General features: G+C 43.3%; 1 pseudogene across 1 annotated transcript; it reads left to right on the top strand.

The window, feature by feature from the left end:
• The first annotated feature begins 7,020 nt into the window (after window positions 1-7,020).
• LOC311097629 (putative inhibitor of apoptosis) lies at window positions 7,021-9,506 on the top strand (annotated as a pseudogene). The gene is made up of 2 exons: window positions 7,021-7,275; window positions 7,964-9,506. The product of its transcript is annotated as a putative inhibitor of apoptosis (transcript).
• The last annotated feature ends 7,020 nt before the right edge of the window (window positions 9,507-16,526 follow it).

Below are 16,526 nucleotides of genomic sequence, written 5' to 3'. Positions count from 1 at the left end.
TTCCCATGTCCAATCAGATTAGACAACGGCTGGATTATTAACTTACGTCTTCAGCATCTGATGATTATAGATATTATCTGACATTATAGTTAATTTATTTCTTTATGGTTTAGCATTTAATATCAAATTAGAGGTTATGGTTTTATTGTTTTACACTTTTCAAGCGATTTCTGTTTGCTTTAAACAAGCGACTTTTTATTTTAATTTTTAGACTTGATAGAGTATTTTATATTTTGGAGGCTTTTTTGTTAAAGACCCTATCCTTAAAGGTATGCTGTGTAGGAATTTCTCCCATCTAGCGGTGAAATTCTATTTTGCATTTAAACGAATAGTGCTCTCTAGCGCCTCGCTTTTTCAAATGCGTGTTGCAACTGCGGTAGCCGTTATGTGTCAAGAATCTATGACAACATGTCTTCCAATAGCACTTCATCGAGTTTACCTGTACATGTTTTACTGTTATGCTGCCTATATAATGATTTACACAAACAAGCAATGAAAAAAAGCTTGTAATTTAGACCGTAACTTTGACTTACCTGTCGAGAAGAAAGTAGGCACCTTCAGCGTCCTTTTCAAAGTCTTTCTCCTTCATTAGCTCTTTCCACCTGGGAAAAGCTATCCCGATATTTATTTACATCCCGATAAATTAAATTTTTGCTTTTTGGCGATGAGGATTCCTTCTCCTGCATAACTATGATCCAGCATTATATTGTCCGGTGCAGTGCAGCCTTTTCAAATTTGCCCGGGAGTATCAACGCTTCCCATATGGTCTAGTGGTTAGGATTCCTGGTTTTCACCCAGGCTGCCCGGGTTCGACTCCCGGTATGGGAAGACAATTTATTTTATATTGCCAACAAAATTCAAGTTATTCAAGTTCATCAATAATCATTTTTAGTTATTCATAGTCTTAGAGGCTTACACGAACTGCAGAAAATATGTAAAAACTCATAAATGCTGATTCAGTACTGAATCATTTTCACAAATACAATTATATTGAATTCAGAAAATTTCACTATGGAATATTTACTTGATCATAATTTCAATTTAGTATGTCATCATTTAAACTTTTCATCTCATAATTATGACGCATAGTCATAATTTTAATTTAAACTTTTTAAGTCCTAATTTTGACTTTTTGACATAATTATTACTTAATTCAGAATTACAATGTTTGTCAATTACGCCTTTTTAATGTAATACTTAAAACGATTTTAAGTCATAATTTGGTAACACTATTTTGATGGTTCTTTTGAACGAGCTGTTGACTATAGTGTTGCACCTGCATCTCCACTTACTCGCTTGTGAGAGTCAGAGTGTGTAAAGTAAACTCTCATTAGTGTTAGTAGAGTATTAATGGACTGGTAGGGTTATGGTTAGAATAAGTTGAGATATAGCTGAGTTACTTATAATCAGTAGAATACCTGTTGGGGAGCATCACAATAAAGAGTTAGCAGATATCTATTTTTATCAGTTGTTTAAATGACAAAATACCATTTCTTCAACCGAGTGAATCTAGGCCTTCAGAAGTCATAACTTCAGGGGTCAACGGTTTAGGTCAGTTGGCGAAAACCCTACATGTGTAAGGTAGTTTTCCAGATTTTCCCCCATAATCAAATACTGTATTACACTTTTCAAAGGATAATCTAGCTTTAAAGTTAGAATAAAAAGTTAAAAAACAAACATATCTTCATACCTGTTGTGTTCTGACACAAGGTTATTTTTGTTTTATAAATGTATTTGCTTATTTCTACAAATATCAACCTGATAAATATGGACTACCCAATACGTCTGACACAACATTTTTAAGAAAAAAACAGTGCTTTAAAATACAACTAAACCATGATAACAGATGATTTTTTTGACAGTCCTACAGTTTTTGACAGTCCTACATAAATGCATGTTGATTGCTGAGTTTCAGGCATAGTGCAATGTTTGAGAAATCTAATATTGGTGTAATCTTTGCGAGGTCTCACTCACAACGCACAACTTTGTGTTGGGTGATATAGGTCTATGAAACATCGATGTGAAAGATGAGTATTGTTGTTTTTTCTATTACATATTACACTTCAAACTCGTCTAACTATTACACTTATTTTGTTATTATTACACAGTTATTTTGTTTGTGTGTGTCGCTAAACATGTGGTATAAAAATATGTGGTATTTTTACGTGAAAGGAGGGTTGATTCATTTTTTATTCTGTCCACACCAATACTTTGAGTTTTAGGCATCTGTCTTTTAGGCTCGATCCAGAAAACAGACGTTGTGTTTTATGTCTTAATAATTGTTCTTCTTTTTATGATCTTCTTTTTATTCGGCATAATGCCGAAATGTTTTAACATATCGTAAATTTCAATGGTTAGATAAATCATCTAACTATTATATCTAACAATCAAAAGTTATATGTGAAACAAGCTCAGTCGCATTAGAGTTGGTTTCTTGTTTATATTGAACATTGTTATTGAACCGCATGTTTAACAGCGCTATTGTTCTCAGCCTCATCAAAGTTTTCACCGGAGCATACCGACCCTGAAACAAGACCAAATATTAGCACGTAACATTTGTTTGCATTTCTTCTGAAACACCCTGTTTTGAAATTGTTTAACAATTTTTAACATCACTAGTGTAACACTTATCGTATTGCCGGGTGTGATTGTAATGTTTTCTTTACACTTTCCCCCGGATATCTGTTTCCTACAGTTAGCTGTAATGTTAGCGAACTCTAGGTCTTCTCTTTGTTCATATACGACAGTATTCGCATGAATTGGTTTGATTTGATAAAATGATGGTTTAAACCATCATCTTCACGTGAGACATTTACATTGTATTATTATACCGTCCTAGTTTTTTAAATAGCGCTAAAATGTATATTTAATATTTTAACCCTTTATGCGGATATAGAATACCACACAAGGTTCTCTGGTTCTATGTTTTAAAAAATACCGCGAAACAAAGACAAGGACCCTCAAAATCTGTGCATACAACAAAACACACATGTAGGTGTACGATGATTTATCAGAAAATTACTTTTGTTTGAAGAAAAACTTAAATCAGCTGGTGCTTGATAACTATTGAAGTTATTAAACACGGTAATGATGTGTTTAATGCGATATTGCGATTTTAACTCAATGCGCTAAAGGTCTATGAACTTTAACATCTTAATAGTTAACTTAACCCTCTAGGCGCCACGGTCGAGTTTACTCGACAAGATGCGGCACTGAATAAAACGGCCGATTTTGTCAAATAGGGTGTCAAATTTCATTCGACCTCCCATCCACTAGATGTCAGGCATGTTATACTTCATCCCCGACTCAAAAAAACATCATGCTTCTATACAAAATCTACGAGCTAGAGCGCATTGAATCAGTGCGAACAAAAGCGGAGCTAGTGTAAGAGTGAGCCATTTTATCAGAGCAGTATTGTCAACGTCAGCGAGTATTTACATTAGATTATTATTATTATTTATTATTATTATTATTATTATTATTATTATTATATAATGACATCAATAAAGCTTACCCGCGATGAAGTGTTGGGTGATTTGCGGACCCTGATTCTGAAGGGGAATATCTGCCTTCAGAAGATGACGGTGATTCTGAAAGTGAAAGTGTAGTCCTACACCAAGCACAAACGGTGAATCCTTTGCCCAATGTCACTTTAGATGGTCCTTTGCCCGATGTCAGTGGTGGGAACAATGTTTCCCGGGGTCGGAGTGTTCATCGCGAAGTTAGCAGCCGTGTTAGTGCTGTGGGGAACGAGGCGGGAGATTTTTACCGCGCTAGCCACGTAGCTTTGTCTTCTGAACGCGTGCCTCTCCGCGATCGCGGCGACAGTATTGTGGTGGATACTCTGTCTAATGCCACTGGGTATGTTAGACGAGGTCGAAGTATTCATAGGACAGTTCGCGGGCAACGTGGAGGCAGGGTGGGGAGTCGCAATGACAATAACAGTAGTCCGAGCTGTGCACACTCGGCGCGCGCGAGGCAGATCTGGCCGCGCCCGCGCTGCTCGTAGCAGGAGCAGAGGCGGTGTGACACGGGGAAGAGGGGCTATTATGCATAGTTTATCGCAAGCTGATGGGAATGCCGGCTTTGAGTATTTGGCCAATGAGGAGGAGTACCAAAGTTGGATTACACACTTTGATCAGCCAGTGGGATATCTGGGGGATAGAGAACTCTCCAATGCCAATTCGCCCCTAGATTTTTTATCACTCTTTCTCTCTGATGATTTCTGGAATTTAGTTGTAAATGAGACAAATCGCTATGCCCATCAGTTTTTAGCCTCCCATCAACTCCAGCCACACTCCAGATTTCATCAATGGTCTGACGTAACTGTCAGTGAAATGAAAGCATTCTTTTCTCTGCATTTGAGTATGGGTCTGGTAGAGAAGTCAGAGTTGGAGGATTATTGGACCAAATATTGGCCAACAGCAACACCTGGATTTGGCAAGGTGATGTCCAGGAATAGATTTGAGATGATTTTGTCTTTCCTTCACTTCACCAATAATGAAGAGTGTGTTGACAGGGGTCAGCCAGGGTATGACAGGCTATTCAAAATCCGCCCAATCATCAATTTGGTCATCCCCCGGTTTTCAGCAATGTATGGTCCATCTAAGCAGCTGTCATTGGATGAAATGACCATTGCGTTCAAAGGAAAATCAACTCTAAAAATGTACAATCCAAACAAACCAGACAAATATGGCTACAAAGTATTTGTTCTGAGTGAAGCCAAGTCAGGCTATGTGCTACAGTGGTCCATGTACACTGGACAAAGTAGGCCTGATGCAGGTGATTTCGGTGCTACACATCTTATTGTCCGTGAGCTGATGGCCCCGTACACAGGGAAAGGGCATGAGGTGTACATGGACAGCTATTACACCTCGCCAGCCATAGCAGATGAGCTGGCAAGCAATGATTCGGGTTTGTGTGGGACTGTCAGCAGTAAGAAGAAGGGGATGCCAAAGGGCCTCTCCCGTGAACAGTTACCATTGAGCAAGGGAGATGACCCAGTCTTCATGAGGAAGGGGAAAATGCTAGCTTGTGCGTGGCATGATACAAAGCGCCTCACAATGCTCTCTACACTGCATTCCAACACATGTGTCAGAAAGCGCATCAGGACCAAACACACTGATAGTGGCTATAGGGAGATAAATAGGCCTGTTTGTGTTGATGACTACAATTCGTTCATGGGGGGTGTCGACACAGCAGACCAGAGAATGAAGACCTACCTCTTTCCCCATAGGTCAAGGAAATGGTACTACAGGATTTTGAATGCCATTCTCAGTGTAAGCATGGTGAATGCCCACATCATTTACTGCCGCTGCACTGCTGCTCCTCACAAGCCCCTGAAAGTCTTTGTGCAGGATGTCATCACTGCTTTACTGGAAGGATTCTCCAGGAAAGAGAGCAACAAAGGCCGAAAGTCGTCCTCACTGGGAGACTTGCCACAGAGACTCACTGAGCGCCACTTTATCTGCCAGGCTGATGGTTACCCAGATTGTGTAGTTTGTTCTGATCGGACCCGCCCTAAAGGCCGCCGTCAGACAAAATACATGTGCAGGCAGTGTGGGGTGGGTCTTTGTGTTGTGCCTTGCAATGAGAGGTACCACACCATGAAACACTACAAAAAATGTCACCTGGATGGATAGGGAGTCATTATCTCTACAGCAAAAGGCCTGCTACATAAATTCTTTTTTTTTTTTTTGTCTGCCATTTATTAGTAATGATTTACACTGTTGATTTACTATCTATTTCCCTGACCATTTAGTAGTGTACTATGTGTTCTTTTTTGTGTGTTCATGTTCTTGTGATGTGTGCATCTTTGTCAGCTAAAAAAAAACAACCAAAAAAAATCAACAAAAACCACAAAAAGAAAAAAAAAAAATACTAACATTGTCTCTCGTCTTGTCTCGTCATCTCACTCATGATCTGTGCCTTGCCGTGGCGAGTGAGCTTTTGAACTAAACAGGTCTTGTCTACTTGTGTTTGTGTGTCATATGAATAATATATATGTGCCCCATACATGGAATCAGAGTGCCTACTGTATGTAGTAAATGGAAAATCTCTACAGCAAAAGGCCAACTGCTACATGCATTCGGTTTGTTTCTACTATTTATTAGTAGTGATTTACACAGTTTGTTTACTACTTACTATTTACCTGAGCATTCAGTATTGTGCAATATAGCATAAAGAAGGTGAGGGACATGTTGGGGGAAAGAAGTGCTGCATTTTATCATTTAAACGTGACTTTTCATGAAAATTCTATAATCCAAGATGGCCGCCACCATATGACGTCATAATATGCAAATTAGATGGGAAAATGTAATCCCTACATAAACTTTGGGTCATCCTTAATATTTCTCTAATTTACAGAAAGTCTCTATCTTTTATCACTTTTAAGATATAGCCTTTTAAAATTAAGATGTCAAAATCGAACGTTTTAGGAAAAAACCTCTGGCGCCTAAAGGGTTAAAGCATGCGCAAAATGAAATAGATCCTAACTACTTTCTAAATGTTTGTTACAGAACTTATGGCGAACAATTCACCCATGCATATGTTTAATCAGATTTTGTAACTGGATTGAGTAAAAATAATAAACTTCTCTCTGGTGGCATAACTTCTCCATGACGCTACTTCTGTTGCATCGTGACTATAATTTACATAGTTATTTATGGCTTTCCTGATGACGACACCCCTATACAACCCCTCCAGTGGGGCGAGGGGCGGACCCCAATCGCCATCCTGATAAATATTTCAGGACATCGCACGCTCTAGCTCTACTTCTAGCTCTACTAGCGTCGGACTGCTGTGCTACTGCATCATCTTATTGATCAAAAGTTGAAGGACTGTCAAAGCCCGCTTCAACATTTGCCTGATGAAAACTACGCTCCTGACCCAAAAACACAAACTTCCGAGCATTAACGCACAAACCCTGGACGACTGTGCCGCAAGGACTCACTCAGGCGATTCCAGGAACGAAAAGCATCTTTCATCATCGAATAGTGGACTATTCGAAAAGTTGAAAAAATGGCAACGCAAAACCTGATGGAGAACAAGTATCATCCAGCATGTGAGTGCGCCACGGGCAAAGAGTGTCCTTTAAGAGCTACGCTAGACTCTATGTTTAAAGATCATTTTAGAGGCCAGATGGTTGGCTTGATGCACAGGATCATCGATGCTGCGTGTGGTATGAAAAATGATTGTGCACAGGATACCAAACGTGTGACAAATCTCAAAAATGAAATGGATGTCATAAGAGGCCTGACAAAGTCATGGACTGATGTAACGCCCATGTTTTTTAACGGCAAAGAGCCGAACGGTGTAATCCTCAGAAAAGTTCTGGATGTGCTGCGTGCATGTTGTGATGAATTTGAAATCAGCGAGATACTCGCTATTTGTACTTTTGTAACGGATCTCTGTGTGTCACTGGTGTCAAAAAATTCAAAATCTGATGTTGGTGAATTAGTTGAAAGTCTGGTCAACTACATCCTAGAGCAAGACATGATAGCCTGCAGAGATTTTCTATTCTGGTTAGACCATCTGTAAATGTCATTATTGTTTTACTTTATGTACTGCCGATCTATCATTTTCTTCACTACTTCAATGTATGAAAGTATAATGTTGAAATAAAAATTTCTGAATGAAAAAATGTCTGAGCTCATAATAATAGTATTATAATAGTATACATAATAATATTTAGAATAATAATATTTAGAATAATTAAAAATACTATATGATTTAAAAGATTAAATATTTCAATATTTCAATATTTGATTTCTGCATTTAAATGACTGTATTCCTGAGGTGGCAACCATTTCCAAGATGTGAATACCTGAAATTGTGTGGTGATTTTTCAATTTTTGAAATTGTGGTGTTGAACAAAATTTGATTTTGTTCTTAGCATCGGTTCCTGCATCATAGAGGGTATTTAATAAGATTATGTGTTCTGTCATGGACGACTAGACACTAGTCATGGGATGTCCAGCAGAGAGAAGGGCTTGAGTGGACACGCCCTGTGGTCACATTTTTACCCGCCACCGCAAACCTCCTGTCGTCCTCTCACTCTGCCTTTTCCCCCGCTTCGCAACGTAGCCATCCTACAGCTTTCCGCCCCTGCGACAGCCGTAACATCGACCACCACGGCATCCATTTCAGGCCAAATGGAGGAGCAGGCATTCAGCAACCTGGCCCTCTCCAGTCCTATGTCTCACCAGCGACCTCCGACTTGTCACAATCCTGGCATGCGTCGGGAACTGGAACGCCTTGACACCTTTCAGAATTGGGCTCTTGCTACATTAACTCCAGCCGAGCTTGCCAAAAGCGGTTTCTACTACCTTGGCCAGGGCGACAGAGTGGCTTGCTTCAGTTGTGGAGGCCAGCTTAGCAACTGGGAACCAGGAGATCGGGCAGTATCAGAGCACCAGAGGCATTACCCCAACTGCCGCTTCGTTCGAGGTGACCGTGCAGATAATGTACCTTTATCTGGTGGCGGCCTTTCCAATGGATCGGCAATGCAACAGTGTGAAGAAAGGTTGCTCACATTTGTCAACTGGCCCTCAAGAATAACTGTTCGACCAGACCAATTGGCTAAGGCTGGTTTTTACTATGTTGGTCGTAATGATGACGTGAAGTGCTTTTGTTGTGATGGTGGACTCAGATGTTGGGAGTCTGGTGATGATCCATGGAGAGAACATGCTAAGTGGTTTCCAAGATGTGAATACCTGTTGCAAGAAAAGGGCCAAGAGTTTGTTCATCAGATTCAAGCAAGATTTCCAAGACTATTTGAACAGCTATTGACTAATGGAGACAGCGACTCAAGAGAATTTGTTGATCCACCTGTTGTACACCTGGTTCCTGGAGAAGACCGTTCAGAAGATGCAGTGATGATGAACAATCCTGTGGTGAAGCAAACCGTTCAAAGCAAAATCCTCGCAAGTGGAGAAAATTACGAAACCGTTCAAGAGTTGGTGTCTGATTTACTAAGTGCAGAAGATGAGAAGAGAGAGGAGGAGCGAGAAAGTAAGTTTCTTACTTTTCTTAAGAAACATCATCTTGCCATGTCACAGCAACTAAAAAGTGTGCAGAGCTTAATGGACCATCTTCTAGAGGAGAACGTCATCTCGCAGAAAGAGTATGGCATTATTCGTAACTGCACTACAGTCAAGCAGCAGACAGGGCAGCTCATTGAGTTAGTCCTGTCGAAAGGAAATGCAGCAGCAGAAGTCTTCTGCAACTGGATCAAGAAGAATGATGTCTGCCTGCTGAGAGAACTGATGGCCCAGACCAATGAAGCTGCATCACCAAGTCAAGATCTTTCAGACTTGCCTATGGAGGAACAGTTAAGAAGACTTCAAGAGGAGCGCACATGCAAAGTTTGCATGGATAAGGAAGTGAACATTGTCTTCATCCCCTGTGGTCACCTAGTTGTGTGCAAAGAATGTGCATCTTCTCTGCGCAAGTGCCCCATATGTAGAGGCTTGGTCAAAGGTGCTGTCCGTACTTTCCTATCATAAAGTTCCCTTTCAAGGGAACTCCCGTTGCGTCGAGAATGACGCTATGGGGAACGCTTTGCGTGATGACGTCTTGAAGCACATGTAAAATCAGTCCAATGGTGTAGCGGGACGTCAGAGGCGGGTGACGTCACGTACCAGGAAGCTATAAAAGCCGGCCCGAAACAGAAAACGAAAGCTTTCTGAGTCTTCAGTCGCGCTCTGTGTTGAAATCTGTCCTTGTTATTTGGTGTTGTCTGTCTATATATATATATATTTATTCAGATATGGCGAGCAAGCAGCAGTATCGAGTGTGTGTCCATCCCTGCCCGCGTTATTTAACGGGAGGTGACACACACACTCTTTGTGTTGTTTGTTTGGGAGAGGAGCATGCCCAGTCAGCACTCGAGGGTGGTGACTGTGTGCATTGCTGTGCGCTTCCATTGCGGATGCTCCGATCCCGGTTGGCTCGGTTCAATCCCGACCACGTTCCCCAGGGCTCGGGTCCCGCCGCGGCTGAGGCTCGGCAACGATCTCAGACCTGGGGTTCGCAAATGGATCTGTCAGTGGATGTTGAGACGGGCTCTGCCTTATCTCAGCCTCTTACTGACAGATCCAGTGCCTCTCATCAGGGTGTGGAAGCACGCGCTGCGGTTTCTTCCCCCCCGATAGAGGCACCAATACTGCAACTATCCAGCTCTGAGGAGTTGGATGTTGTAAGTATTGATGCTGAGTCTGAGGATTCGCCACCTCAGTCTCATGCTTTTGAAGAACTGCTCGATGTGATCACGAGAGCAGTTGACAGATTGTCTATTGAGTGGCCAGAGGATAGGCAGGACGTTCGTTCAAAAAGCAAACTCGACGAACGCTTCCTGCCATCTCGTGCTCAGCCCCAGCGTAGGAGCCTGCCGTTTTTCCCCGATCTCCACACCGAGGTGTCGAGATCGTGGGGGAGACCAGTCTCTTACAGAGTTTACACACCACACACCTCTCTATATTCCACTATTTCACAATATAAAGAGCATGGTTATGGGGAGATGCCGAAGGTGGAAGAGACGCTTGCGGGCTATCTCTCTCCAGCAACGGCATCTTCCCTGAAGGCTCCTACACTTCCCTCAAAGCCAGTAAAGTTGACATCTTCCCTGATTAATAAGTCGTATGCAGCCGCTGGTCAAGCTGCAGCGTGTCTGCATACGATGTCTATTTTACAAGCCTATCAGGCAGAATTATTGGGGGATTTAGAGGAGGGCGGGGGAATCGGTCCCGACACTGTGGCTGAACTGGCAGAGCCGCGGATGTTTCTCTCAGAGCCACCAAGGAGACCGCTAAATCTATCGGGCGGTCTATGGCAGCCCTGGTGGCTACTGAGAGGCATCTGTGGCTCAACCTGAGCGATATTAAGGACAAAGAAAAGCATGTTCTGTTAGACGCTCCGGTTTCCACTGCCGGGTTATTTGGGGATGCAGTAAATATTGCGGTTGCAAAATCACAAGAAGCCGCTAAACAAGCATCTGCTCTTCAAAAGCTTCTTCCCCGCCGTTCTTTCTATGAGGCTGCTGAGCGGGAGCAGCCTCACTCCTCTAAAAAGGGTGCTGAGCATCGTGCCACTCAGAAGCAGAGCGTGTCCTCCCGTGCTCCCCCACAAAAATCTCGGGGACACGGAGGGCGCGCTCAAACCCAGCAGTCTTCGAGGGGTAGAACGGATCTGCGGACCGTTATTACCGCCAAGAAGGCTGCTGGGAAGAAATCCTGACGTCCGAGGGCTCAGGATTAATGAGGGTAGTCCCCCCCGAAGCAGAGCGGTTAACACCTCTTTTTACGGTGCCCGTCTCTCTTCGGTACCCTCAGGGGACCGTTCTGCCAACCCTGCCGCCATCGGTGTTACAGGGCGCAGCGGTCTCCGGCGAGCACATATCTCAAGGACCACCCGGAAACGTAGTGGCCTCGGGATGCCCGCCCCCTCCGAGGAGGGTGTTAGAGCAGTCTGTTCGGTCGCTCCCTGCCGGTGCGCCGTTACAGGGCGTCGAATTGACTGCTCAACAACAACAAAATCCAGAAACCAGTCTCGAGAGGCTGGTACCTCTAGTAGAATCTTTGACAGCGTGGAAGCTACTGTCAAATGTTTCTCGTTGGGTCCTGCAGACCGTAGGAAAAGGGTATCAGATACAATTCAAGAAACGCCCACCTCGGTTTATGGGGGTCCTACCCACAGTGGTGGGCCCCGAGCAGGTTCTGGTTATGGAACAGGAAGTAAACACTCTGTTAGAGAAAGGGGCCATAGAATATGTACCTCCCTCCGACAGGGAAACCGGGTTTTACAGCCGGTACTTCATAGTTCCAAAAAAGGACGGGGGATTGCGTCCCATTTTGGATCTTCGAGTTCTGAACGAGTCAGTCATGCAGCTCAAGTTCAAAATGTTGACATTGAGACAGATCGTGCCACAGATCAGGTCCGAGGACTGGTTTGTCACGATAGATCTCAAGGACGCATATTTCCATATTTCCATCCGTCCGTGTCATTGGAAGTTCCTGAGGTTTGCTTTCGGGGGCAAAGCATACCAATATCGTGTTCTTCCATTCGGCCTAGCTTTATCACCCCGCACTTTCACGAAATGTATGGATGCAGCTCTGGCGCCTCTGCGCCTTCAGGGGATTCGCATCATGAACTACATTGACGATTGGTTGATTTTAGCTCAGTCGCATCAGTTGGCGGTTCAACATCGAGATGTTGTTCTCGCCCACATGAAAGAGCTGGGGTTACGGCTGAACGCCAAGAAGAGTGTGCTTTCTCCACTCCAGAGAACCACTTTCCTAGGCGTGGTTTGGGACTCAGTGTCGATGCAGGCGCGCCTGTCACCGCCACGTATAGAGTCCATCCTTGCAGCTGTGAAAAGTGTAAAGCTAGGCCAGCTACTCACTGTCAAACAGTTCCAGAGACTGTTGGGTCTCATGGCAGCAGCTTCCAACGTGATACCTTTTGGACTGCTGCACATGAGGCCCCTGCAGTGGTGGCTCAGGACCAGGGGGTTTTCCCCGAGGGGCAACCCATTTCGCACAATCAAGGTCACGCGGCGATGCCTACGTGCCTTGGTTATGTGGAAGAAACCTTGGTTCCTGTCCCAGGGCCCAGTGTTGGGAGCTTCTTGTCGTCGCAGACTGCTAACGACGGATGCTTCCCTCACGGGTTGGGGAGCGATCCTGGAGGGTCGCTCAGCTCAAGGTCTGTGGGAAGACCATCATCGTTCCTGGCATATCAATCGCCTAGAGATGTTAGCTGTCTTCCGGGCTCTGAGGAGCTTTGTCACAGACCTCAGGGGACACCATGTGTTAGTGCATACGGACAACACGTCGGTAGTCGCCTACATCAACCACCAAGGGGGTTTGCGCTCGCGCCCATTATCAAATCTGGCACGCCATATCCTCTTGTGGTCCCAGGGGAAGTTGCTGTCACTCAGAGCAGCCTACATCCCCGGGGTTCAGAATATAGGAGCAGACACTCTGTCGAGGCAGGGGCCGAGGCCCGGGGAATGGAGGCTCCACCCCGAGGTGGTGGAGCTGATATGGAGGGAGTACGGCCAAGCACAAGTGGATTTGTTTGCGTCTCGAGAGACGTCTCACTGTCCACTTTGGTTCTCCCTCACGCATCCAGCTCCTCTGGGACTGGATGCTATGGTTCAGACGTGGCCGAGGCTACGTCTGTACGCCTTTCCCCCAGTTGCTCTGCTCCCGGGAGTTCTGGAGAGAGTTCGCAGGGACCGGGTTTGCCTGCTTCTAATAGCCCCGCGTTGGCCGGGCAGAGTATGGTTTCCCGATCTGGTCTCCCTCCTCGACGGGCATCCTCTGGAGTTACCCGTCAGGAGAGACCTTCTGTCCCAGGCAGGGGGTTCAATATTTCACCCCCGCCCAGAACTGTGGAACCTGTGGGCTTGGCCTCTGAGGGGGCCCAGCTCATAGAGTCAGGTCTCTCAACTGAGGTTGTTGAGACCATTCTACAGTCCAGAGCTCCCTCCACGAGGAAACTTTATGCCCTGAAGTGGAGAGTATTCACTTCTTGGTGTAGTGACCGTCGGTTGGACCCAGTCCACTGCCCAATTGGTACAGTGCTGGAGTTCCTGCAGGACCGGTTCACTGCAGGTCTGACCCCGTCCACTTTAAAGGTCTATGTGGCGGCCATAGGTGCTTACCACATTCCTTTGGGTGGAATGTCTGTGGGGAAGGACCCTCTGGTATCTCGTTTCCTTCGTGGCACTTGGAGGCTGAGGCCTGCAGTCCGCTCTAGGGTGCCGCCATGGGACTTGTCCATTGCTCTACAAGGCCTGTCCCTGGCCCCCTTTGAGCCCATTGAGGAGGTTTCGGAAAAGTTTCTGACTTTGAAAGCTATTTTCCTTCTTGCCATTTCTTCTCTTAAGAGAATTGGGGATATTCAAGCATTGTCGGTTGCTCCGTCCTGCTTAGAGTTTGCTCCGGGTATGGTGAAAGCTTTTCTCCATCCCAGACCGGGTTATGTCCCCAAGGTCCCCACTAATGTGGCCAGACCTATTATTCTGCAGGCCTTCTGTCCTCCTCCCTTCCAGAATGCGGACCAGGAGGCTAATAATTTGCTTTGCCCAGTTCGGGCGTTAGACGCCTACGTCCACAGAGCTGCCCTGTGGCGCAGAAGTGATCAGTTGTTTGTTTGCTTTGGCTCCCCTAACAAGGGAGGGCCGGTGTCTAAGCAAAGAATGAGCAAGTGGGTGGTCGAGGCTATCTCACTTGCTTATGAGGCGGCTGGGCAGCCTTCTCCTTTGGCTGTCCGGTCGCACTCTACAAGGAGTATGGCGGCCTCTAAGGCCCTTATTTCAGGAGTTTCACTACAGGATGTCTGTGATGCGGCAGGCTGGTCCTCACCGCACACTTTCGTCAGGTTTTACTCTTTGGATCTAGACTCTGCTCCAGGGTCTCATGTTTTGTCATCCTAGTGCTGCTCTATTAGATTACACACAGGACAGACATTCGTAGCTATGGAGGCGTTGGTATAGACGTTCCCCATAGCGTCATTCTCGACGCAACGGGAGTTCCCTTGAAAGGGAACGCCTCGGTTACGACTGTAACCTCGGTTCCCTGAAGAGGGAACGAGCGTTGCGTCGCCTTGCCATATCTCCTTCATGCCTGTCAGCTCGACTTCAGACTTTTACGAAGCTTTCGTTTTCTGTTTCGGGCCGGCTTTTATAGCTTCCTGGTACGTGATGTCACCCGCCTCTGACGTCCCGCTACACCATTGGACTGATTTTACATGTGCTTCAAGACGTCATCACGCAAAGCGTTCCCCATAGCGTCATTCTCGACGCAACGCTCGTTCCCTCTTCAGGGAACCGAGGTTACAGTCGTAACCGAGGCGTTTTCCTATCATTTGGATTTGCAAATTTACATTTAACTTGATGAATAAAAACAATGTAACCAAAAAAAAAAAAAAAAGATACAACTTAGTCTAAATAAGAGCAACGTAGAGTCCTCGGATTTCTTAAAAACATTGTGACACCATGTTGTATGGACAAAAGATCTAAGATCTAAGACGCCTAAGTACAGTTTTTCAACCATCTAAAGTTTTTGAACAGACATTATTTAGTAGCAATTATAATTTATATCATACATAAGTCTTCTGAAAGATAAATAGAAGATATGAATGTATTCAAAATTTAAAGATTTGATTTAAACAGTCTTTTAAATGGTTAAATGAATTTAGTATAAAACTATGGATGTACTCTGGAACACGGACTAGATTTACTGTGACATTATCTTCCGAGGCTCATCTGGTCTGTCGTCCTCTCGTCTCCGTGAGGGTCTGGAACATTTATTTCACACTGTAGTTTATCTCTGAAGGATCTGGGGCTGTTTTGTTTATGACAACTTAAACTATTTTCTTTTTGGATTGTTGCATAAAGAACTACTTCACCTCTCTGGAAATGTAAGGTGTTTTTATTTATATATTTATTTAGCTAAAACTTTGTTTACATTTTATTAAATTATTTATTTATTTATTTCATTTTTGAAAATGTACAAATGTAGTTTTCTGTGATGGTCGTGTTTAGGTGTACGGGATAGAATATGCAGTTACGGTACAAAAATCATCATGGCTATGGAAAGCCATACAAATTGAAACTCCAGCATGGACAAAAAAAAAATGCTGATTTAAGACGACTAAATACAGTTTTTCAACAATCTAAAGTTTTTGAACAGACATTGTCTCACATTACAACAATTATAATTTATGGTCACCGTTAGACAAAATCATTCATATCATACATAAGTCTTCTAAGAAGATTAATAGAAGATATGAATGTATTCAAACTTTAAAGATTTTTTAAAGAAAGAAAGTTAAGAACTTTACACTTCAGACTAAAACAATCTTTCATTTTAAAAGATCACAATTACGATTATGCTTTGAAATAAATTTAGTACGAACAAAACTTTGGCGTTAGCAGACTAACATTACAGTTACACAGTTTCTAAATGTTTTCATTGTTGCTCTCTCTCTGAAGATAGGCCTATGTGGTCATTTTCTCACAGATACAACTTAAGGAATTATTAAACATTTTACAGGTGTGAGATGACATTTGTGACTCTCTAAAATGTAAGGTGTTTTTATTTATATATTTATTTAGCTAAAACTTTGTTTACATTTTATTTAATTATTTATTTATTTATTTCATTTTTGAAATAATAGAATAGAATATGCAGTTAGGGTACAAAAATCATTATGGCTATGAAAAGCCATCAAAATTGAAACCCCGCATGGACAAAAAAATATGACTGAATCTTTTCATATAAATGAGATTTAAGACGACTAAGTACAGTTTTTCAACCATCTAAAGTTTTTGAACAGGCATTGTTTAATAACAATTATACCTTAGGTTCAATTTAAACAAAATCATTACAGTAATCTTCTAAAAGGTAAATAGAAGATGCGTATGTATTCAAACTTTAAAGATTTTATTTAAACAGTCTTTTGTTTTTAAAATATATCATTTAAACTTTATTACACTTCTTATAAATAAACTCAGCACC

Source organism: Abramis brama (genome assembly GCF_963993115.1).
Source record: "Abramis brama genome assembly, chromosome: 1".
Lineage (NCBI taxonomy): Eukaryota > Metazoa > Chordata > Actinopteri > Cypriniformes > Leuciscidae > Abramis > Abramis brama.
This window is presented reverse-complemented; position numbering and strand designations above follow the sequence as displayed.